Below are 23771 nucleotides of genomic sequence, written 5' to 3' on the forward strand. Positions count from 1 at the left end.
TTATTAGGCAGATATTTATTTTGCAAACTCTACAGTTACAGCTAAAAATTAATAAGGAACATTGGATAAAAAAAAAATGGTTCAGTTCAGTTGCTCAGTTGTATCCAACTCTTTGAGACCCCATGGACTGAAGCACGCCAGGCCTCCCTGTCCTTCACCAACTCCCAGAGTTTACTGAAACATGTCCATTGAGTCGGTAATGCCATCCAACCAGCTCATCCTCTGTCGTCCCCTTCTCCTTCCACCTTCAATCTTTCCCAGCAACAGGGTCTTTTCAAATGAGTCAGTTCTTTGCATGAGGTGGCCAAAATATTAGAGTTTCAACTTCAGTATCAGTCCTTCCAATGAATATTCAGGACTGATCTTTAGGATGGATTAGTTGGATTTCCTTGTAGTCCAAGGGACTCTCAAGAGTCTTCTCCAACACCACAGTTAAAAGCATCAATTCTTTGGCTCTCAGCTTTGTGCACAGCCCAACTCTCACATCCATATATGACCACTGGAAAAACCATAGCCTTGACTAGACGGACCTTGGTTGGCAAAAGAATGTCTCTGCTTTTTAATATGCTGTCTAGGTTGGTCATAACTTTCCTTCCAAGGAGTAAGCGTCTTTGAATTTCATGGCTGCAATCACCATCTGTAGTGATTTTGGAGCCCCCAAAAAAGTAAAGTCTGACACTGTTTCCACTGTTTCCCCATCTATTTCCCATGAAGTGATTGGACCAGATGCCATGATCTTCATTTTCTGAATGTTGAGCTTTAAGCCAACTTTTTCACGCTCCTCTTTCACTTCCATCAAGAGGCTTTTTAGTTCTTTTTCACTTTCTGCCATAAGGGTGGTGTCATCTGCATATCTGAAGTTATTGTTATTTCTCCGGGCAATCTTGATTCCAGCTTGTGCTTCTTCCAGCCCAGCATTCCTCATGATGTACTCTGCATATAAGTTAAATAAGCAGGGTAACAATATACAACCTTGACGTACTCCTTTTCCTATTTGGAACCACTCTGCTGTTCCATGTCCAGTTCTAACTGTTGCTTCCTGACCTCCATATAGGTTTCTCAGGAGAAATTAATATAATGCTTCCCTGGTGGCTCAGAGGTTAAAGCATCTGCCTCCAATGCGGGAGACCCGGGTTCGATCCCTGGGTCGGGAAGATCCCCTGGAGAAGGAAACCCACTCCAGTATTCTTGCCTGGAGAATCCCATGGAGGGAGAAGCCTGGTAGGCTACAGTCCACAGGGTCGCAAAGAGTCGGACACGACTGAGCGACAGAACGGAACGGAAGTCAGGTATATCCCAAATAATCACTGAATTTTAAAGATCGTACTTTATGTTATATAAATTATGCCTCACCACTATTGCTAATTTAAGCATCAAAGCCTAATGAAAATAATAATGACATTGTGTTGTTAGGCTCAAATATATCTATAAAACAAATTAATATGCATAAATATGTACCATGAATATTTATTCTGTTATGTGTCATGCTAAGTCACCGGTCTAAAGGTTTACATGTTGCAGCATGCTATAACCCCCTTTTTTTAGTGACCAAAAGTGAGGACTGTGGCAGAGTTTGGCTTTATACTCTTCAAATACATCTGTTTTATTGACATACAATGAACATCATTCCCTAACCTTCTCAGAACTACATTGGACCAGGTGATTAGTTTCTACAATGACATATGGGTAGAAGTGATGTGTTTATTACGTATAGAGGCTCTGAATAGTGTATTGTATCCTTATGTTCTGTCTGGCATCGAAGGTTTCTGCATGCTGAAGATCCAGTAGGAAACTTCAAAGAAAAAGTAGGAACAGTGGGACCCCTAGATAGAAACAGAGTTTCTTCGTCACTGACTGTAAACGTGTGCTGTAATATGATTGCAAGATGTTTTTTTATTTTGTTACACTGATATATTTGAGGTATTGTCTCAGAGTGTAGATTTGTTTTCAGGTGATGATGATGTTGAATTGAACACAGAAACATTCAATTCATTATCCTAACTATAGATTTAAGGATTAGATCAGTTTACTCACATGGGTGATGGGTGACGGACATTCAGTTTTTTCCATCCTTTAAGTTAAAACTTAGTTGAAATAAATCATCAGTGCAATTCTCATTTGTAAATAAGCATGATACTAAAAGACGTGGATACAACACCAGTCCTGAAAAAGAGTACCTAAGTCCAATTCATGAGGAACATGCTGTAATAAAGAGAAACAAATTTAAAATACAAAAAATAAACGCAATTTTAGAAACACAGATAGTGTTTTAAATTGTCAAATAATCTCTAAACAGAAAAAATGTGCTTATGAGCGGAAGTGGATATTGGCCTTGTAACCTCATTCCTGATAATTTTAGCTACATCCCTGCCTGGAAGTAGCTGAAATAGAAAAAGCATTTTGTAGGAGCATTTTTTTTTCTGTCTTAAATAATTGGGTTGAAATTTTTTTAAAAAATTATTAATTGGAGGATAATTGCTTCACAGTGTTGCATTGGTTCTGCCGTAAATAAAGGAAATCAGTCATAGGTATATACACATCCCCTCCATCTTTAACCTCCCTCTCACACCCACCCCTTCACCCCCAGGTTGTCACAGAGCTTCAGGTTGAGCTCCCTGTTTTATATATTTAGAAACTTCCCACTAGCCATCTGCTTTACATGTGGGGCTGTGTGTGTCTCAATGTTAATCTTTCAGTTTGTCCCGCCCTCTCCTTCCCTCACTGAGTCCACAAATCTCTTCTCTATGTCTGCATCTATATTCCTGCCTTGCAGTTAGGTTTATCAGAATCATTCTTCTCAAGGACACACACACATATATATATTTATGCATGTGTGTGTTAATATAGGATATCTGTGTTTCTCTTTCTGACTTACTTCACTCTGCATAAGAGGCTCTAGGCTATTTTAAGGTGCCTTTCATTTTGAATCTGCTAGAAGGAAATGGCAACCCACTCCAGTGTTCTTGCCTGGAGAATCCCAGGGAAGGGGGAGCCTGGTGGGCTTCCGTCTATGGGGTCACACAGAGTCGGACACGACTGAAGTGACACAGCAGCAGACACCTATGCAGATGACCAACTAGATATCCTAACATGAATGAAACTACCCAGATTTTTGTCAGTTGATACAACGTGCTTTAATTTCCACAAAAGTTAATCTAGGAACAGTGTTCCACTTCTGAAAAGGGATATAATCCTCCCCGCAGTGTCTTGGAAAGAACAACAATATCACGTTTGTGTATTAGTAAGTGACACACTTTTCTAAAGATGTGAAAGATGAGATCTGAATGAACTATGGGAATAAAATTAAGGAAGGCAAACTTATAGCAATTACTAATGGTCTGAAATGCAATAAATTGAAGGTTTTAATTTTTTTTTTCCAGAAAGTACTCTTGATACTTAAGTGTCATTTTCCCACTATTGATACTAGATAATTGTCATTTTTCCACCCCCACAGAGGGGAACATTTATGCCAAGAAGGAGCTTCAGAGGACAAATCATTAGAAAAAGTAGTCTTAAAACATAAACCCAGATGATCACTGAACAGAAGCAGTTTTCCAGAAATTAAACTGATACTCAAGAGATATGTCCCCCAGGGTAAGCATGACTACTTCCTACATAAGAGCAGCTGATCTTTGAAGAAGACTCCAGAATGACAGTGACTTCCTGATTCAAAAGAATTGTAAAAATTTACAGGGTCAAAACATCTATATTCTCATAGATAACTTCATGTAAATTCATGAGGGTAAGATGTTAGATGGTTTTATTTAAAAGTAGTTCTGATTTGAGGTTTAAGATAAAAAGGATAAAACAGAAAAATATGAAATTCTGATATCTTTATCTGAAAATTAGTTCAGTTCAGTCGCTCAGTCGTGTCCGACTCTCCGCCACCCCATGAATCACAGCACGCCAGGCCTCCCTGTCCATCACCAACTCCCGGAGTTCACTCAAATTCATGTCCACAGAGTCGGTGATGCCATCCAGCCATCTCATTCTCTGCCGTCCCCTTCTCCTCCCGCCCCCAACCTTTCCCAGCATCAGAGTCTTTTCCAGTGAGTCAACTTGTCGCATGAGGTGGCCAAAGTATTGTAGTTTCAGCTTTAGCATCCGTCCCTCCAATGAACACCCAGGATTGATCTCCTTTAGAATGGACTGGTTGGATCTCCTTGCAGTTCAAGGGACTCTCAAGAGTCTTCTCCAACACCACAGTTCAAAAGCATCAATTCTTCGGTGATCAGCTTTCTTCACAGTCCAACTCTCACATCCATACATGACCACAGGAAAACCATAGCCTTGACTAGACGGACCTTTGTTGGCAAAGGAATGTCTCTGCTTTTTAATATACTATCAAGGTTGATCATAACTTTCCTTCCAAGGAGTAAGCGTCTTTTAATTTCATGGCTGCAATCAGCATCTGCAGTGATTTTGGAGCCCCAAAAAATAAAGTCTGACACTGTCTCCACTGTTTTTCCATCTATTTCCCAAGAAGTGATGGGACCAGATGCCATGATCTTTGTTTTCTGAATGTTGAGCTTCAAGCCAACCTTTTCACTCTCCTCTTTCACTTCCATCAAGAGGCTCTTTAGTTCCTCTTCACTTTCTGCCATAAGGGTAGTGTCATCTGCATATCTGAGGTTATTGATATTTCTCCCAGCAAACTTGATTCCAGCTTGTGCTTCTTCCAGCCCAGCGTTCCTCGTGATGTACTCAGCATATAAGTTAAATAAGCAAGGTGACAATATACAGCCTTGACATACTCCTTTTCCTATTTGGAACCAGTCTGTTGTTCCATGTACAGTTCTGACTGTTGCTTCCTGACCTGCATACAGGTTTCTCAAGAGGCAGGTCAGGTGGTCTGGGATTCCCATCTCTTTCAGAATGTTCCACAGTTTATTGTGATCCACACAGTCAAAGGATTTGGCATAGTCAATGAAGCAGAAATAGATGTTTTTCTGGAACTCTCTCGCTTTCTCCATGATCCAGCGGATGTTGGCAATTTGATCTCTGGTTCCTCTGCCTTTTCTAAAACCTGCTTGAACATCTGGGAGTTCACGGTTCACATATTGCTGAAGCCTAGCTTGGAGAATTTTGAGCATGACTTTACTAGCATGTGAGATGAGTGCAATTGTGCGGTAGTTTGAGCATTCTTTGGCATTGCCTTTCTTTGGGATTGGAATGAAGACTGACTTTTTCCAGTCCTGTGGCCACTGCTGAGTTTTCCAAATTTGCTGGCATATTGAGTGCAGCACTTTCACAGCATCATCTTTCAAGATTTGAAATAGGTCAACTGGAATTCCATCACCTCCACTAGCTTTGTTCGTAGTGATGCTTTCTAAGGCCCACTTGACTTCACATTCCAAGATGTCTGGCTCTAGGTCAGTGATCACGTTATCATGACTATCTTGGTCGTGAAGATCTTTTTTGTACAGTTCTTCTGTGTATTATTGCCATCTCTTCTTAATATCTTCTGCTTCTGTTAGGTCCATACCATTTCTGTCCTTTATCCAGCCCATCTTTGCATGAAATGTTCCCTTGAAGAGATCTCTTGTTTTTCCTATTCTGTTGTTTTCCTCTATTTCTTTGCATTGATCGCTGAGGAAGGCTTTCTTATCTCTCCTTGCTATTCTTTGGAACTCTGCATTCAGATGCTTATATCTTTCCTTTTCTCCTTTGCTTTTTGCTTCTCTTCTTTTCACAGCTATTTGTAAGGCCTCCTCAGACAGCCATTTTGCTTTTTTGCATTTCTTTTCCATGGGGATGGTCTTGGTCCCTGTCTCCTGTACAATGTCACGAACCTCCATCCAGAGTTCATCAGGCACTCTATCTATCAGATCTAATCCCTTAAATCTATTTCTCACTTCCACTGTACAATCATAAGGGATTTGATTTAGGTCATATCTGAATGGTCTAGTGGTTTTCCCTACTTTCTTCAATTTCAATCTGAATTTGGCAATAAGGAGTTCATGATCTGAGCCACAGTCAGCTCCTGGTCTTGTTTTTGCTAACTGTATAGAGCTTCTCCATCTTTGGCTGCGAAGAATATAATCAGATTTCGGTGTTGACCATCTGGTGATGTCCATGTGTAGAGTCTTCTCTTGTGTTGTTGGAAGAGGGTGTTTGCTATGACCAGTGCATTCTCTTGACAAAACTCTATTAGCCTTTTCCCTGCTTTATTCTGTGCTCCAAGGCCAAATTTGCCTGTTACTCCAGGTGTTTCTTGACTTCCTACTATTGCATTCCAGTCCCCTATAATGAAAAGGACATCTTTTTTGGGTGTTAGTTCTAAAAGGTCTTGTAGGTCTTCATAGAACCATTCAACTTTGGCTTCTTCAGTGTTACTGGTTGGGGCATAGGCCTGGATTTCTGTAATATTGAATGGTTTGCCTTGGAAACGAACAGAAATCATTCTTTCATTTTTAAGATTGCATCCAAGTACTGCATTTCGGACTCTTTTGTTGACCATGATGGCTACTCCATTCCTTCTAAGGGATTCCTGCCCACAGTAGTAGATACAATGGTCATCTGAGTTAAATTCACCCATTCCAGTCCATTTTAATTCACTGATTCCTAGAATGTCTGTGTTCACTCTTGCCATCTCCTGTTTGACCACTTCCAATTTGCCTTGATTCATGGACCTAACATTCCAGGTTCCTATGCAATATTGCTCTTTATAGCACTGGACCTTGCTTCTATCACCAGTCACATCCACAACTGGGTATTGATTTTGCTTTTGCTCCATCCCTTTATTCCTTCTAGAGTTGTTTCTCCACTGATATCCAGTAGCATACTGGGCATCTACCGTCCTGGGGAATTCCTCATCCAGTATCCTATCATTTTGCCCTTTGATACTGTTCTGGGGTTCTCAAGGCAAGTATACTGAATTGGTTTGCCATTTCCTTCTCCAGTGGACCACATTCGGCTGTGGTCCATGTGATCAGAGGGCAGACACGCTGAAAATTAGTTAACAACTTAAATTAACCAATTTATTTCTTAACTTTTTTAATGATAAAATTAGAAATAAGTGAAATAGCAATAATAATAATAGTATTTATAATAAAACTTTCACTTAAGGTAATTTTGAAAAGTAATTCTAGTGGAAATAGAGAAATATGAGAGAACACTTGTTGACTCAATTTTTTATCAAAATATTAATGCAAAAACAATAGTTTGTGGAGCTGGTAGATGGGAACAGACATAGTAGATTAATGAAATATGAAAACAGAGAAAGCAAACATTAATAAAGTGTTATGAAAATTGTCATACAGTGTTGACTGCCTGATGATAACTGATCACATGAACTTGAAGTGAAGTAAGATAACAGGCCTCTGTGTGTGTGTGTGTGTGTTAGTCCCACTCATATGCTTTTTCCATTTGCATTCCTAAAATAAATAATCATAGGGTTTAAATAAAGTTACATTTATTGGATAAAATTACAAAGGAATTATATAGGAAGTATTTTATTTGGTTGTAAGAGAAGTAAATGACAATGGATCAAAGAATCACATAGGTTAAGAACAGACTATATTTAAATATCATGAAAGTGAAAATCACTCAGTCATGTCTGACTCTTTGTGACCACATGGACAGTCCATAGAGTTCTCCAGGCCAGAATACTAAGAGTGGGTAACCTTTCCCTTCTCCAGGAGATCTTCCCAACCCAGGGATCAAACCCAGGTCTCCTGCCTTACAAGCAGATTCTTTACCAGCTGAGTCACAAGGGAAGCCTGAGAACACTGGAGTGGGTAGCCTATCCCTTCTCCATTGGATCTTCCCGACCCAGGAATCAAACTGGGGTCTCCTGCATTGCAGGTGGATTCTTTACCAACCAAGCTATCAGGGAACTCCAAATATTATGAAGAATGGGTCATATTTATGGGCTGAGTTAAGGGTTAATTGGTATTTGCAATGCAGTGTACAGTGGGTATTAATAGGGAGCATTGTTGGACCCCCTGATTTAACACGCTTTCCATGGGTAGCATAACCGATGGGGGAGGCACACGGATGGGAACAACAGGATCACACGTATCTGCTCCCCCAGTGACAAGGACTGAGTTTAAGAAAGTCAGTTCTCATTGGAGTAGAAATGGGAGGGCTTAAAATGTTATGAATAAAAATTAGGCAAAAGTTTTAAGTGAATAGCTTTGAATTTAAAGGAGATGGAATAAGTCAATAGGTACAGAAAAAGAAATTGATGAACCCAAAGAAAAGCAATAGCAAGCCTGTGTCATGTACAATTTCACCCTTAAAAGGGGTGAAACAATTTAATACTATTGCTGCACAATCAGCTCTAAAAAAAATGCATTTATTGTATTGTTTCTGGTATCAATACTGCTGCTGCTCTGTCATATCTGACTCTTTGTGATCCCATGGACCACAGCCCGCCAGGCTTCTCTGTCCATGGAATTCTGTAGGCAAGAATACTGGAGTGGGTTGCCATCCACTCCTCCAAGGGATCTTCCTTACCCATGGATCAAACCTACATCTCCCGTATCTCCTGCATTTCAGGCCAGTTCTTTTACTGCCGAGACACCAGGGCAGCCCTCTGGTATCACTACATCCAAGTATGAGACAATGGAGATTTTATTTCACTTAGCAGCAGCAGCAGCACATCAGTTCATCGCTGAGGTTTCAAATCTCATGTCTTAGAAACTGAGCAAGGTAAAGGCAGCAGTACTCGCAGGGATTATGTGAATAGGTTCATGCATCTGATCCAGTTAACAGAAGGGAAACGTTGCTAAAAAGCACAGTGAATTAACCATCTTGAATTTACCATATCCACAGATGGAGTACAAAGTAAGAACAGAAAAATCAAATATCACCACAATGATGGAATTTTTCCTCTTGGGGTTTTCTGATATTCCCAATTTCCAATGGATTCTTTTGGGGCTATTTTTAGTCCTCTATCTGACCATCCTGATGTGCAATAGTGTCATTGTACTGATAACAAGAATTGACCCTACTCTCCAGACCCCCATGTACTTTTTCCTCAACCAATTCTCCATTGTAGAAATCTGTTATGTAACTATTACTATCCCAAGAATGCTCATGGACCTCCTGAGCCAGAAAGGGCACATTTCTTTTATTGCCTGTGCTTCACAAATGTGTTTGGTCCTTCTGTTTGGAGGTTTAGAGTGTCTCCGCCTGGCTGTGATGGCCTGTGACCGCTACGTGGCCATTTGTAGCCCTCTTCACTATGGTCTGATCATGAGCCCCCAGGTCTGTGTCCAGCTGGTCACTGCCTCCTGGGTCAGTGGAGTTCCTGTTGTAATTGGGCAAACATGGCAGGTTTTCTCTCTGCCCTTTTGTGGGTCTACCACAATTAATCATTTTTTCTGTGACCTCCTCCCAGTATTCAAGCTTGCTTGTGGGGATGCATTTGTGAACGAGACAGCAGCCTATGGAGTTGCAGTGGTGTTCGTCATGGTTCCATTTTGTTGACTGTTGTCTCCTATGGCAAAATCGTCTCCAACATTCTGAAATCGCGGTCCACTGGAGGGAGGGCTAAAAATCTTCCACATTTTGCTCCTCTCACCTCACAGTGGTGGTCTTATTCTATGGCACAGCCTCTACCACCTGCTTACAACCCAAACCAAATCCATCTGAAGACACTGGGAAGCTGATCTCTCTTTTCTATGCAGTTTGGATCCCAACAGTGAATCCCATTATATTTACTATGAGGAACAAAGATATCACTGTAGCTCTGAGAAAAATACTAAGTAAATTATCAACTTGACTCAAAAGTTTGAAATTACAGAAGCAATTTGTTTCTATGTTTCTCATGTAAATACATCAGAAAATATCATCTAGTTTACTTCTATGTTCCTATAAAATGAGAGTTAATATCATCACTTCCATCTCACATTATGTGAAAGGACCTTAGTTTCAAAGAGTTAAGGGTTTCTGGGTTATCAAAACACACATTATCTCTATGGCAATGATCTATTCTGAAGACCTATTTTTCCTCTCACTGGGAAAGAGTGAGTTAAGAGATTTCCTGAGCAATAAAATGATAGTTAACTGTGATATAACCAATGATCATGGTCATGCCCTGTAAGAAATTTGCTTGAAACTTCCCATTCCTTCAGGCATATTCATTGTCCTTTTCTGTACTTATGATTGGATTTAGACGATGAGAAAATAACAACCGCATCCAAGTTGGTGGGAGTAGAGGAATCTGAGTGTTTTCTTGCAGTTTTTCCTTCTTTCTCTGTTTTGCAACTGTCCGTATTCCTTTCAGAGTACAAACCCTGAAAGGATCCTTTGTTACCTCAATGCTGACTGTTCTCTAGTGATGTTATTTCCTCCAACTTGTAGCTTCATGTTTTGCTTTTGTAGTGTCTCCTTAATATTAGGAATATTAGGAATTTAAACTGATTTAAACTGTATTGGGTTGATCCCTCTAAATATATGTCAGGTTACAACCTGCAAACCTGAACTTATTAGGAAAATAAAAGCCTTTGCAGATGTAATTCAGTTAAGGACTTTGAAATAAGATTATCTTAATTTAAGGGCACTATATCCTATGATCATTGTTCTTGGTTCTTATAAGGTGGGAAGAGAGATTAAGTTAAAAATAGAGACGCAGAGACACATAGAAGAATATCATGTGAAGATGGAGGAAGCAACTGGGAGAGACACAGCCATGAAGCAACGCAGGTCAAGGACCACCAAAAGCTGAAAAAGGCGAGGAGTGACTATCCCTTCAGAGCCTGTGGAGGAAAACCCTGCCAGCACTCTGATTTGGGACACTGGCTTTTAAAGATGTGAGAAAGTCACCTTTTGTTCCTTAAACCACTCAATTTGTGATATTGTTACAATAGATCTAGGAAAGTAATACACTGTGTAAGCAGTCTTTTTATTATGGTGTTTTTATTCTAACCATCTGGAATAAATTCTGTATCTTTTGGGAACAGTGATTTAAAAAATATGTAGAATTTTTTGTTTGTTTGTTTAAAAACTGTATCAATGAAGCCTCATAAAAATATTTTCCCAAGAATGATGGTTAATTGTATTTGTTCAACGATGTTTATTAAAAGCTTTTTTAATACTGCAAAAGACAACACTAGCAAAGCAAAGGGAAGCTGTTCTTATTTGGAACATAGTAGACACGGGCGCCCATTTACCATGTGATGCTGCACAGTTTCCCAAGACAATGTTTTAGAGCCACGCCAGTGAGGAAATCCCGTTTTTCAGACATTTAATAGGTACATAAATATATATATGAATATAACTGTATTTTTGTAAAACAAAGGGAGTTAACATCCATATATTCACACATCATTTCACATGTGCATCTTTCTGGTTGGTGTGTATATATGTCAGTAATATCTGGATGTGTATTAGAAGAGAGAATGGGCTTCTTTACAGTGACAGGAGTTCAGATAATGTCTGACTGATTTATTTATACTTTTTTGTAGTATGGGCTTATTACAAAGAGAATAATATGCACATCACAAAAATAATAAATTTTATTCAGAAAATAAAAACTACATATGGAAGAAAATTACTGCATTTCTTCTTTTCTTATTGCCTCCCAACATTTTACAGAATATTTAGTAGCTAACAGAGAAATTTCAATATCAGCCAAATAATATTTGATGCTTGAAAGAAATAGCACATTTTTTATGAGCTAAACAGAGCCAGAATATATAATGTTTGGTCATGTCTTTAAAAAAGGACTAAAATGGCTTTAATGATAGTTACAAACAGAGATAAATTTAAGATAATGATATATATGTATCAAAGGATACATATGTACATAGGCACTTTTACATATGTATAATGTATATTTTATATACTATAAACATATATATTTCAATATTCATTGGGAGGACTGATGCTGAAGCTGAAGCTCCAATACTTTGGCCACTTGATGCAAACAGCCGACTCATTAGAAAAGACCCTGATGCTGGGAAAGATTGAGGGCAGAAGGAAAAGAGGGTATCAGAAGATGAGATGGTTGAATGGTATCACGGATGCAATGGACATGAACTTGGGCAAACTCCGGAAGATGATGAGGGACAGGGTGACCTGGAGTGCTGCAGTCCATAGGGATGTGAAAAGTCGGACATGACTGGAAGACTGAACAGCAACAACAAACATATATTTATATATAGCTATACTATAGAAAATACAATTACTATAGAAAATAAAAATTACTGATTTCACTCTTTTCACAGAGAGAACATCAAACACACACACACACACAACCAAGAAACACATCTCACTTCAGTGATAACACTGGTTCTTTTTGATTTTTCTGTATTCCCAATGTCTGAGTGTTTCTCTTTGTAATATTTTCCTTTTTTATGTGATTATCCTGGTGAGAAGCAACAACAGCACTCTTATAATCAGAGTTGACCAGGCTCTCAAACTCCCATGTTTTTTCCTCAGTAACTTGGAGAAGTTACTTCTCCTTCAGAGAAGGCAATGGCAAGCCACTCCAGTACTCTTGCCTAGAAAATCCCATGGGCGGAGGAGCCTGGTAGGCTGCAGTCCATGGGGTCGCTACGAGTCAGACATGACTGAGCGACTTCACTTTCACTTTTCACTTTCACACATTGGAGAAGGAAATGGCAACCCACTCCAGTGTTCTTGCCTGGAAAATCCCAGGGACGAAGGAGCCTGGTGGGCTGCCGTCTACGGGGTCACACAGAGTCGGACACGACTGAAGCGACTTAGCAGCAGCAGCAGCAACTTTTCCTTCCTGGAAATCTGTTATGTATCTGTCATTCTTTCTAGAATATCCATAAACCTTCAGTCAGAAAAAAATATATATTTTGCCTGCACTATGAAGATATATTTTATTTGTATTCTTGGGGACACAGAATACTTGGTCTGGACAGTTATGGCCCGTGACTACTTTGTGGCCACCTGTAACTTCCGCAACTTCCTCTGGTTATAAACCAGGAGCTCTGTGTTCAGCTGATGACGCTTGGCTCTTGGATCAGGGGTGTTACAGCCAGGATAAGGCAAACATGCCAGCTCTCCCCTCTGTCATTTTTGGATCTAGCTACAAGCTGGGCTGTGGCGCTGTTTTTCTGAATGAGATGCCAGTCTCTGCAGTTGTACCATTAGTGAATCGTTTGTCATGACCCCTTTTCAGTTGACACTTGGCTCCTACAGTAAAATCACTTCTCCATCCTGTGTTGCCATCAGCAAACAGGATGAGCCAAAGTTTTCTCCACCTGCTCAGTTCACATCACGCGTGTGCACTAAGTCGCTTCGGTAGGGTCCGACTCTTTGCAACCCTGTGGACTGTAGCCCAGCCAGCTCCTCTGTCCACGGGATTCTCCAGGCAAGAACACTGGAATGGGCTGCTGTGCCCTTCTCCAGGGGATCTTCCCTACCCAGGGAACAAACCTGCGTCCCTTATGTCTCCTGCATTGGCAGGTAGGTTCTTTACTATTAGTGCCACTTGGGAAGCCCCATAAGTGAAAATGAAGTCGCTCAGTCGTGTCCGACTCTTTGCGACCCCATGGACTGTAGCCCACCAGGCTCTTCTATCCATGGGATTTTTCAGACAAGGGTACTGGAGTGGGTTGCCATTTCCTTCTCCAGGGGATCTTCCCGACCCAGGGATCGAACCCGGGTCTCCCGCATTGTAGACAGACACTTTACCTTCTGAGCCACTAGGGAAACCCATAGTTGTGCCTTTATTTTGTGGACACAGAACCATTACATTTGTATGACATGATTCCAACATTTTTACAGGAAAGATTTTTTTCTCCTTTCTATACCGTGTTAACCTGATGTTTAATCCCATGATATATACTCTGAGGAATAAGGATGCCACGACAGCCTTGAGAAAATGACTGCCTTAATGTTTAACCTCTTATCCACTGCTTTGAGCCAGTGATCTTTTCCCCCACTTAGTTCTGCAGTTATCTTCAGTTCAGTTCAGTCGCTCAGTCGTGTCCGACTCTTTGCGACCCCATGAATCACAGCACGCCAGGCCTCCCTGTCCATCACCAACTCCCGAAGTTCACTCAAACTCATGTGCATCGAGTCGGTGATGCCATCCAGCCATCTCATTCTCTGTCATCCACTTCTCCTCCTGCCCCCAATCCCTCCCAGTATCAGAGTCTTTTCCAGTGAGTCAACTCGTCGCATGAGGTGGCCAAAGTATTGGCGTTTTAGCTTATCTTAATCAGACAATATTTGAAATTTTGCTTCCTGTATTAATATAAGTTGATTATCCTCATGATCCTGCCATTTTATGCTTGACTTTCTGATATCAGGATTATCTCCCTAGTGTTTGTATTTATAAGACACTAATTTTTTTGCTGATCTCATATTTAATGGATTAGTCTCTGTCAGCAAAAACTCACTGCTTATTTGATCTGTTGTTGTTCAGTTGGTAAGTCACGTCCGACTCTGTGTCTTCAGGGACCATAGCACGCCGCGCTCCTCAGTCCTCCACTGTCTCTCGGAATTTGCTCAGATTCATGTCCATTGAGTCAGTGACACTATTAATATCCAACCATGTCATCCTCCATTGTCTCCTCTTTGCCTTCATCTTTACTAGCATCAGGGTCTTTTACATTGAGTTGGCTCTCTGTATCAGGTGGCCAAAGTACTAAAACAATATAGTATATTTTATCTATCAATTGGCCTCCCAATATTTTTATCCAAAATTCATAATGTGTATTCTATTTTGTTTCCCTCTGTATTGTTATAACTTACTTAAAACCAAAAATTTCAGCTAGCAAAGATTACTGCATAGGGAAAGCTTCAGAGAATACTTGTTGAATGACTGTAGAACATGGGCACACTTGAATAAGCAAAAGTTAATACGACAGAAAATGTAGAAAAGATGGCTTTTTAATAAATTATATTAATTTAACTATTAATAATAGTGCAAAAAAAGAGAGCTTGACTCTCACTTCACAAAATTTATTTTAAAATAAGATCTCAGATAATTTGTAAATTTAAGTAAAATGCATTACAGTGAGTCTTCCAAGACGATGTTTATTAACTTCATGACATTGGTGCTTGAAAAGTGTTTTTGATAAAATTATTAGTCTGTAAACATTAATCTGTTGCACTTCCTGGACAAGAAATACTGCTATTCAGAGTGAAATTTTTCAATATAAAGTGTTTAAATACACTATAGTTAAAGGAGTGCTCTAAGTCAAAAGCATCAAAAATTCAGAAGAAAAATTGACAACAGACTTAAAGATGCATTTCACAAGACAGAATAATCTAAATGCCCAGAAAAAAGAAGAAAATAACCCATTAGCAACCAGTAAATGCAAATTAAAACCAAATGAAATCTATGACACATTCATTACAGGATGAAATAAAAAGACTCACCCTATCACTTACATGAAGAATGTGGAGTAATGAAAGCTCTCGCCTGATGCTGGTGTGTGAATTGTACAGCATATTAGCACACAGCCTGCCTTCATCAAGAAAAGCTTACCCTTAGCCATGTACCAGAAGAAATGTGTGCACACGTGTGCCAAGGGACGCAATGAGAATGCTCATTTCGCATCGTTCATAATGTCAAATCTTTATCAAACTAGAATTGACTGTAATTGTGATAATTTCACACAAAGAAAACCAAGGAGTTATAGAAATGAATAAAATGCAATTACATACAGCATGGATGAAGCATATTTTTAAGCAAAACAAATCATAATCATACTGTACATATCCTTTTTGTTAAGGTAAAAAGCAGTATTTAGAACACCATTTATCATATGTATATACATAATTCCCTCTATTTCTTAAATTTTATTTAATGAACATATTCTATCATGGAAAAAAAGCATAATACTCTTTCTTACTTTTGGCTATGCTTCTATTTTTTTTATGAAACTAATTTAGAAAAATGAATTACCTTTTATTATAAAAAAGTAGTAAGCAACAAAAATATGATTCAAGACTGGTGATGTTAAAGAATTGCTTTGAAAAATAAATCAACTTCTTTATGAAAGGGCATAGTTAAAGCCAAGTTTAATTTTCTAACCTCTAAAACAATTAAAAACAAATAACTTTTATTTGTGGTTAAGAGGCACTGGGTCACAATAAGCCAGTCTACTTTCAAGCACTAGAAATTTTTGATAAATTATAGAACATATTTTAAAGATATCATGTAACTGTAGGAGAAAAAAGAATAAATGACAATATAGAAATCAAGGCTCATTAAGTCATAAAATAGTCACACTTTTTCAAGCACAAATTTGTTACAATATCATGCTACTGCATATCTTAGTATGTGTGCGTGCTTACTGATTAATTCAAAGAGTGAGCACATTGTGATATTGGTCAATTGGATATTCCTCTCCACACCTACACAATGCATAGGAAAATGTCTCAGATTTTTTAACACTGTATCATTGTTTAGATTGCAATTTACTTTTTTTTTTTCTACAAATGAAGCTGTTGTCTGTATGTTAAAGGAATAATTTTCTTCTGTGAATTGTTAATTCATCTCTTTTACCCATTTAAAAAATTTAGACTTTGGACTTTTCCTCTGTATTAAAGAAGGAGCCAAGATCATTTTATTTGAAATCAGTTGTAACACTTTTTTCCATTATATTAATTATATTTGATACTTATGGGGCTTGCTACTTTTTAGCATCCAGAATCATTTATTTTTACACAGTTTTTTTTTGTTTGTGTTTGTGTGTGTACTGCATTCTAAATTTTAATGAGTTAAACTTTCCTTACTCCAAAATTATAAAACCCATTTCTTAGAATGCTGTAATCATTTCACTCTAAAATATGCAAAATTGTGTATCATTTAGGGTTTATCTTGCTGTGGGATAGTTATCAAAAATACATATACTATTTTTTTATTTTCCCTCTAAGGCTGCCCAGCTGTCCAAGTAACAGTTATTTTAAATGCCCATGCTTTACCAATTTGGTAGGCTATTTTAGTCAATGACAAATTTTCATGTATATTTGAGCCTTTTCTGGAATTTCTATTCTATTCCAGCAGAAGGCTTCTTTATTTATGCATGATACCGCGCTGAGCTGTGCTCAGTCTCTCAGCTGTGTCCGACTCTTTGTCAGATGCCATGGACGATAGCCTGCCAGGCTTCTCTGTTCCTGGGATTTCTCAGGCAAGAATACTGGAGTGGATTGCCATTTACCACTCCCAGGGATCTTCCTGACCCAGGACTCAAACCTGCATCCCTCTCCTGCCTGGTAGACAGAGTCTTTACCACTGAGCCACCTGAGAAGTCCATGGATAATACTGCACTCTGTGAAGCACGAGGTCTTGTAACTCCTTCCCAGCACTAGCTATTTCTTGGATGAGCCCCTGCAGGAGCTCAGCCTGGCTGGCCTCTCACTCCCCTCTGTTCTTTATCACATCCGGGCCCCGTGAGAAGCCTGTCCCACCACCCACTACTCAGAGGCCTGCTGTGATCTTTGCCGTGAGGCTCCGGATGCTTTGTAATTAACCTTCCAAATCACTCTCACTGTCACATTACTGTATGTGTTCCCTCTCTTGTAAATATTTTCTCTTCATAATCATAAACCTTAAAAAATCACTATTTACTAAATAATTGGAACCAATATCTAATTTTTTGGGTCATGAGAAACTGGCTCTAAGCCAAGATTTTTAAACAATCTTTATGTTGGAGAAATTTCTCCACATTTGAAACATATAACTCACAAACTTTTTGCTTAGCATCTTTCTCATGACGTCAGCTGGACTTATTCCAGAGTCTCATTTTATTGTAACTAGAGCCTGAAAGTATTCACACCTTGAACATGTAAAATAAATTTGGAAAAAATTGCTGGTAGGCTGCAAAAGAGAGGAAAAATTCTCTCCTACTACAATTAACCTTGGATTAAATTTTTAAATATTGATGTATGTTTAATACATTCATCAGCTAAATCTCAGGTTGCTGAAGAAATCAATAACACTAATTTTGCACATAAAAATATTTGCCATCAGAATATGTATTATAACTATTACATAGATCTGTCCTCTAACTAGGAATCAAGGAATATATCAGAGGCTCTACATAATGCATTCATAATAGTTAAGGTAAGAATTGGATGTGTGTCTGTTTTGGATCGACCCCAATAATACTGTGTGAATGTGTGTGCTCAGTCATGTATGACTCTGTAGCCTACCAGGCTCCTCTTTTCATGGAATTCTCCCAGCAAGGATTCTGGAGTGGGTTGCCATTTCCTACTCCAGGTGAATTTCCTGACCCAGGGATCAAACCTGTGTCTCTTGTATCTCCTGCATTGGCAGGCCAATTTTTTACCAAGTGTACCACCTGGGGAGCCCACAAATAATATTACTTAGCACCCTGTTCACATCTAAGAAATAAAAAATGCACTGTGTCCTCTTCCCTGGAGAGGCTGAAGAAAAACATTTTCTGAGTAGAGTGAGAGCTATCTGGGAAAATTTTTTAAAAATACAACAAGTCAGAAAATTCATGAAGTGATGATTTTAATTGGAAATTTAAATGTGCTAGTTGGCAGAGATCCCTTGGGTAGAGATAACTACTTTTAAAGAACACTTTAGAAAGAACAGAATATTTAAAGGCCAGTTGAATAACTTTGATGAAACAAGTAATTTCACTGACAGGAACTTAAATATTCTGACCTTCTCTAGTGAGAAAAATCAACATCTCAAGTAAGAAAAGTAAATATGAAAATAATTATAGTAAGGTTTGATTCTTATTTTAAATTTAAAATTACTAATTTACACATTAAAACGTGTAAATTATAAATTTTAACATGGTAGCAAATGTTATGGTTCATTAAAGCAACTTCTATAAATTTCTTATTCTATTAAATAAAATTTGCAATTAAATAATAATAAATAATGGTACTAAGTCACTTCGAAATGTCAAAAAATGTAATAATTAAAGTCTAGGTATAGACGATATTACGGAGAAGGCAATGGCAAGCCACTTCAGTATTCTTGCCTAGAAAATCGCATGGACAGAGGAGCCTGGTGGGCTGCAGTCCATGGGGTCGCTACTAGTCGGACAAGACTAGCGACTTCACTTTCACTTTTCACTTTCACACATTGGAGAAGGAAATGGCAACCCACTCCAGTGTTCTTGCCTGGAGAATCCCAGGGACGGCGGAGCCTGGTCGGCTGCCGTCTATGGGGTCGCACAGAGTCGGACACGACTGAAGCAACTTAGCAGCAGCAGCAGCAGCATACACGATATTAAAGAAAACTTCATTTGAGTCAACACATTGTTACGAAAAAGTTATATATGTTTATTCAGTTTGATATAATAGATTTAAAATGACATAACACATAAAATAAAGTTACAACCATTGGGGAATTCAAAGAACAATTATTTTAAAGAAAGAAACTTATAGAATTCAGGATTTATAAAATAATAAAGATAGCTTTAAGTCCAACATTGTTTTTAAATTATTTTCAAGGATTACATTGCTAATTTTTATCAGATATACAAATATACTTGAAATACACCTTGTTCTACTCTTGAAAAATTCAAACTCAAATCTTACCTATTTCACGTCATACAAGTTTTGATCACCAAAATGTCGTATCTGTACAATTAGAAACTATTTTATATAACACTGGAAATAATTTTATTCAAGTAATGGGTGAAATTGCTCATACTAAATGTTTTTATTCATAAAATGATAAAGATTAAAATTCTATTCTTTTGTATATCTTTTCTCCCTTTTCAGATTGACAATTTTAAAAGTGTCTGCTCCTTTTCTCAATTTCAGAATCAAATAATGAACACCATATTAAGTAAACAAGCATTTCCTAGGTTCTATATTGTTCCCAAGTAGGAAAATAGTCTCAGTCCTTCGATCCCAGATCATGTAATATCAGTGGGAAAATAAAAGGTAAATGAAAGGAATTAGCCAAATTTCAACACTATGTGCTACAAAGTTGTGTGTGTTCTCCCTATTAGTTCTACAGAGTAGAGGTGATAATATTATTGAAATTATTGGCAGAAAATTCTTGGAGAATTCACATCTAAGAGTCTGGGATTTTTATATCACTGTGATGATTGTTTTACTATCTTATTTCATTCCCTCATTAACCATGTGATACAAAGTCAAGGTAAATTAGAGATCAGTTTTTCATAGTGGCAAAACAGAGAGTGAAATGTAGAATAATAAAATTTAGTTTTTAATGGCAAAAATAATAGCTAGGTTTTAAATAGACTTTCTATGAATGCCAAAACATATTTAATTTGCTTTACGTGTATCGAATGAATTAGTTCATATAGCAATCCTAACTGTTGGTACAACTGTTAGTCAGTTTTGCAGCCAAGTGATCTACGGTACAGGGAGATTAAGCAGTTCACATTGTCACAAAGCAGGCAAGTGAAGCCATGATTTGATTGCAGACCATCTTGTCAGGATTGTATATTTTGTCCATGACACTATATGTAGACTATGCTTGCATGGAAAAACTCGAAACATAAAGGATGGGGAAATGAGAAGCAGGGGCTGGGAGTCATGTTGAGTCAAGTGATGCCTGGAGTGTAATATTTAAGGAGGCAGTTACTTTATCCATGGGGCAATGCAGAGTCAGCCCTGAAACTGAGTGCGTGCTCTGAGATTCTGTACTAGAGGAGTCTCATTCCTTATTTAGCTAAGACTGTATTCTACTCCTGGCTCTGATGAAAGGAAAAAAATGGAAAAATGTAATCATCAACAAGTAACTCAATAATTCTACCAAAAACAATTTTTCTAGGGAGTGTTTTACAACCCTGGCAACTAAAGATTTAAGAACATTATACCATATTAATAATTATAATTACAGGACCATAACTTATACATAAACATATTAAAAGTGATAGGTAATTTTATCAATAATATCATATTTAATTATCTCAAATACGAAAGTAAACAGAAAATTTAAACAATTACTTAATATAACAGATGATAAAGAACGGAGTTAGGATTCAAACTTAAGTATGATTTAAAAAATCAGCACTGATTTGCAATCACAAAACCAATGTGCAAATGATCAGTGTATTCATCATTGCTAAATCTCAATATCCTAGCTCAAGAAAAGTGAGTTTAGAAACTGTTATCTGAATGATTAGTTTTTGAGGAACAACAAAGACATCCGACAGGCACACAGAACACGGCGTAAAGCGTGACAGGAAGTATCTTACCCAGCCAGTGAGCAAATTCCAGCTGACTCCTGTTTTCCCAGAGTGACCCTCTTAATTGCTTCTATCTGCATTTATTCCTACACAACTTTTCCAGAATAAAACCCTCTCATAGCCCCCACATAGTATCTTACTGAAACATATGTGTTTTACTCCCCTATGTACAATAAAATAAAATATTCTCTCATTTTTTTGTAAACTGCCTAATAATGTGAATTGTATACAAGAACATGTATGATCAAGATCATCGAGTGATGGGAGGGAAATGAAGAGGTGAAATATGTAGCTGAAAATATATAAGGAAGATAAATTTCTGTTATATTATTAGTTCTACTGAAGTATGTAAAGAAAGTTTATAGAGAAATACAATAAATTGCCAAAAAATGTAAATATTTAAGGGAATTCCCTAGAAGTCCAATGATTAGGACTCTGTACTTTCACTGCCATGAGCCTGAGGTTCAGCCTCTGGTTGGGGTACTAAGATCCCATAAGCCATGAGACACGGCCACAAAATAATGTAAGTGTTTAAAACTGAGATCCAATAGCAACACTGTGGGTCTGTCTTCAATGATTATCAGTTTGTCCAATGCCTGTGCTGATCAGGGCATTTGGGGCTTACCTGGTGGCTCAGCTGATAATCCACCTGCAATGCGGGAGACCTGGGTTTGATCCCTGGGTGAGGAAGATCCCCTGGAGAGGGGAATGACAACCCACTCCAGTATTCTTGCCTAGGAAATCCTATGGACAGTGAAGCCTGGTGGGCTACAGTCCATGGGATCAGAGAGTCAGGCATGACTGAATGACTAACTCTTTAACTTTTTGACTTTGGACTATATTTGAAAAGAATGCCCTAAAAGATATTTCAAGGGAGAGTATATGGTGATAACATATGGATTATAAACTGAGAAAGGAGAAATGTATAAATGACAAAATTCTTAAATTAGAAACTATTGCATTGATCATGGAAATCATCTGGATATCCTGATACAATTTATAAAACATGCACTGCTCCCTGGTGGTAAAAATATAAAGCAGATTATACATTTACCCTTTTTCACAGATGGAGCACCAAGAAAAAGCACCAGAAGGTAATCTCACTAAGCTGATGGAGTTTGTTCTCCTGGACTTTGCTGATGTTCCTCATCTCCAGAGGTTTTTATCTGGACTGTTCTTACTCATCTATATAATTATCTTGATGGGCAACTATATCATATTTCTGATAACAAAACTAGACCCTGGTCTCCAGACCCCCATGTATTTTTTTCTTGGCAACTTTTCCCTTTTGGAAATCTGCTGTGTGTCTGTTACACTCCCCAGAATGCTCATGAGTCTTTGGACACAAAGAAGAACGGTTTCTTTAGTTGCTTGTGCCACACAAACGTGCTTCATTTTTATACTTGGAGCCACCGATGCTTCCTTTTGGCCATGATGGCCTATGACCACTGCGTGGCCATTTGTAGCCCTCTGCACTATCCTCTAGTATTGAGCTACAAGGTGTGTATGCAGCTAGTGGCTGGCTCCTGGATCAGTGGAATCCCTATCCAAATAGGCCTTACAGGCCAGGTTTTCTCTCTGCCCTTCTGTGGTTCTAACCCCGTCAACCACGTCTTCTGTGACATCCCTCCCATACTCAGGCTGGCCTGTGGCGACACTTTTCTGAATGAAATGTTAGTCTTCACAGTTGCTGCACTGTTTTGGTTCCATTTCTGTTGATACTTGTCTCCTATGGCAAAATCATCTCCACAGTCCTTAAATTGCCATCAGCCACAAGTCGGGGCAAAGCCTTTTCCACCTGCTCATCTCATCTTATGGTTGTGGCGTTGTTCTTCAGATCAGGCCTTGTCACATATTTAAGACCCAACCCAAGGCTCAGCAGGAACTGACAAAGTGCTTTGTCTCTTCTACACAATTGTGACGCCCGTGTTTAACCCCATGATATACAGTCTAAGGAACAAGGATGTCATGACGGCACTGAGACAATGGCCATGCAAATACCTTAGTTCATTGAAAAAATAAGTGGTATTTCAGAACTTGATTTCTTATATATTTGTTATAAATTTTCAATATTTATCTTAAACTCAATTTATCTGTCTATAAAGTGGTAGTTATTACCAAAATAAAAATTACTTGTAGCACTTTCTGTCTCCAGTTATACAGTTGTGTATGGGTCAACAAATAACAAATCATTCACTTGGGAATTCTATAACCTATTGTGCAATGTTCTCTTGTAGTAAGAACTTTAGACAAGAATTGCTATAATAGGCCCAGTGGTAATGCAGACTGTTATATCACTTATTTGAAAGCATATTATTCAGTTCCATAGAGTTGTCACAGAAATTTTAAAAACTAAGACTCTGATGCTGGGAAGAGTTGAGGGCGGGAGGAGAAGGGGATGACCGAGAATGAGGTGGCTGGATGGCATCACCGACTCTGTGGACATGAGTCTGAGTGAACTCCGGGAGTTGGTGATGGACAGGGAGGCCTGGCGTGCTGTGATTCATGGGGTGGCGGAGAGTCGGACACGACTGAGCGACTGAACTGAACTGAACTTAGTAATGGACATTAATTAAAATGTTATGCATCGTTTGGCCTAGCAATTATTCTACAGAGAAATAATTTCTTGGAGTGAAAAGTGCCTCTCACTGGGAATGTATTTTAATAAATGATGTTGTACAA

The 23771-nt window shown here is 38.4% G+C and overlaps 2 pseudogenes; both read left to right on the top strand.

Moving 5' to 3' along the window:
• Positions 1-8778: 8778 nt before the first annotated feature.
• Positions 8779-9730, top strand: LOC129553006 (olfactory receptor 10AG1-like; annotated as a pseudogene).
• Positions 9731-22137: 12407 nt separating this feature from the next.
• LOC129553005 (olfactory receptor 10AG1-like) lies at positions 22138-23111 on the top strand (annotated as a pseudogene).
• The last annotated feature ends 660 nt before the right edge of the window (positions 23112-23771 follow it).

The sequence above is a fragment of the Moschus berezovskii genome, chromosome 18, assembly GCF_049115385.1.
Source record: "Moschus berezovskii isolate FMDL1 chromosome 18, NW_MosBer_1.0, whole genome shotgun sequence".
NCBI lineage: Eukaryota > Metazoa > Chordata > Mammalia > Artiodactyla > Moschidae > Moschus > Moschus berezovskii.